Genomic DNA, 3,120 nt, shown 5'->3' on the forward strand with positions numbered 1-3,120 from the left:
CGGTTCCGGTTTCCCGGTAATTTTTGACAACCCTTAAAAAAGGTGGTTTATGTCCTTTACTCGTAGTAAGAAGAGAGAGAACATGGTATTACCGACTTAAGTCAATACGCCATGGTTGGCACTAGCAATGTTTCATTAGACATGGCTTCTTTTGAAACAAGAATTATTCCAAAGAATGTGGAACAGTTGAGGCAATTAATGGAAGAAGCCATAAACAGCCGATGTGTGAACTCTAGGTTAGGCAAAAATTTAGAGTCATTGAAAGTTTGATCGTCAAGAGACGAAGACGCGAGATTAAAAAAAAAAATCGAGTCACTGGAACCTCAATTACAAATGGAGCAAGAGTATGGAGCTGCACGTATGAAATTGGAGTTTCCGTGCTGGGATGATGAAGATCCATCAGGATTGGTATCCAGAACCGAGCACTTCTTCAAATATCACCATACGCCTCCTGATTCAAAGGTGGAGATAGCATCAATCAGTCTGGACAAGGATACCATACAGTGGTTTGATTGGTTAGTGGCTTGTCATGGAGAACCAACATGGGATGCATTTGTAGATGGAGTTCTTCTCCAATTTGGTCCTTCAACATATGATAGTGATCATAATGTGGACAGAGAGCATGCAAAGATTCCACAAACGTCTACTGTGAGTGAATATCAAAGTGGCTTTAAGCGCCTCTACAACCGAACTCGAGGATGGCCAGAAAAGTAGTTGGTAGGAACTTTCATTGAGAGACTTCGGTCAGAGATCCGATGAGAAGTAAAGTCCAACAACCAAGGACAATCATAACTGCATTTTCAATTGCAAGAGTAGGAAAGGCTTGGCGAGAAAAATTGTAAAACAACCGGAATGGTGAACAAGATGGCTGGTTGAAGTACCAGTGCTCCAAATTTATCTCGAAAACCTTCCCGTTACTCGGTTGACACAAGAAGAGCTTAAGCCATAGTTAGCTAAGGGGCTTTGTTGGCATTGTGATGAGAAATGGTATAGAGGACACGAATGCAAGCAGGGAAAATTGTTAATGATTGAACTAGTGGAGGTACCGACACAGTTTGAAATTAATAGCGATGAGCCTGAGTTTGACGATGAAGAATGCGAGAATACAGATGATTGGCTGGCAGTTACAGTTCATGCATTAGCTGGCTACTCCAACCCGCAAACAATTAGGGTTAGCAGATATATCAAACGCTAACCTATCACAGTTTTAATGGACACAAGTTGTACCAACAATTTTTTAGATGAGAATGTTGTCAAAAGACTTTCAATTCCAGTGGAGAAATGTTATAAGTTTGAGGTAAAGTTGGCAAACGGAAGAACCTTGACTTGACAAGGTAAATGCTCAAGAGTAAAACTTTTAGTGCAAGATCAAGAGTTGCAAGTCGATTATTTTCTATTGCTACTAAGTGATTATGAAGTAGTGTTGGGAATTGAGTGGCTATGAACTCTGGAAGCTGTACTATGAAATTTCTCAAAATTAATTATGAAGTTCATGTTGAATGTGCAGAGTGTGACTTTCCGTGGCAAGCGGCATGGAAATGTTACTGCTATTAGTAGCCACCGAATGGAGTGAATTCACAAAAAAGGAATGTCAATGATATTTATTGCAATTAAAGTACGAGGAGGCGGAGGTCAGTGAACAAGAGAAGCCAGAGGTAGAATCACTTTTGGATGAGTTCGAAGATATATTTTCAGAGCGCAAGACGTTGCCTCCAAAGCGAGCCCATGATCACCATATTCCTTTCTTACCTGGAAGTGCACCAGCCAACGTTCAGCCATATCGCTATCCTTAGAAAGTTGAGATTGAGAACATTGTGAAGGAGATGCAAGATTTAGGTATTATCCAACCTAGTATTAGTTCTTACTCTCCTCTTGTTTTGTTAGTCAAGAAGAAATATGGGTTGTGGAGAATGTGTGTTGACTATAGAGCATTGAATCACATCATTGTCAAAGATAAATATTCGATTCATGTCATCGATGAGTTGCTTGATGAGTTAGGTGCCCAGCATTTTTCTAAGCTGGATTTGCGTTTTGGATACAATTAGATCCGAGTTCATGAGGATGACATCCCCAAAATAGTTTTTAGGACTCATGACGGCCATTATGAGTTTTTGGTGATGCCTTTTGGATAAATAATGTGCCGTCTACTTTCCAGCGTCTGATGAACGATATTTTTCGACCATATCTCCGTAAGTTTGTCTTAATCTCTTTTTTTATGACATCCTTATTTATAGCTCATCTATGGAAGATCATTTGGACCACTCGCGGCTTGTGTTTACTATTTTATGAAACCACTAATTATTTGTTAAGAAGTCCAAATATAGCTTTCCGAGAGCGGAAGTGAAGTATTTAAATTCAGGTAATGGTCATTTGGCTAGTACCAAAAACAATCAAAGCCTTGCGAGGGTTCTTAAGGTTGACTGGATACTACCATAAGTTTGTAAAGGACTATGAAAAGATTAATGCACCATTAACAGCCTTATTAAAGAATGATGATTTTCGATGGCATGATGTTGCAAGTGAGGCTTTTGCAAGACTCAAGCAAGCCGTGATGACCGCCCCTGTTCTTGCATTACTAGATTTCAACAAAATGTTCGTTCTTAGATGTGATGCATCAGGATTAGGTATTAGGGTAGTATTAATGCAAGAAGGTCAATCTATTGTTTTTACCAGTAAGGCATTGTCTCCTCAACACTTAAGTTTGACTGTGTATAACAAAGAGATGTTGGCTATCATCCATGCAATAACTAAATGGAGGTCTTATTTGATCAGGCGTCACTTCCAGATATATACTGATCATCGAAGCTTGAACTACATTCTTGAGCAGCAAATTTCATCCATGGAACAACAAAAAGGGATTACCAAATTACTGGGGTATGATTATGAGATTATTTACAAAAAGGGAGCAGAGAACTTAGTAACCGATGCCTTGTCACGAATTCTGGAGCATTCATATATTTTTGCCATTTCTATTCCAGCATGTGCTACTCTTGATCATATGTTAAATGTGAGAAATGTCAGTGCCAGAAGGGATAAACAGTGGCAAGCTACTGCAATACTGGAGGAAGTATGGACAAAAATATACATGGATTTCATATATGGGTTACCACCATCACAAGG

Source organism: Corylus avellana, chromosome ca8 (genome assembly GCF_901000735.1).
Source record: "Corylus avellana chromosome ca8, CavTom2PMs-1.0".
Classification (NCBI taxonomy): Eukaryota; Viridiplantae; Streptophyta; class Magnoliopsida; order Fagales; family Betulaceae; genus Corylus; species Corylus avellana.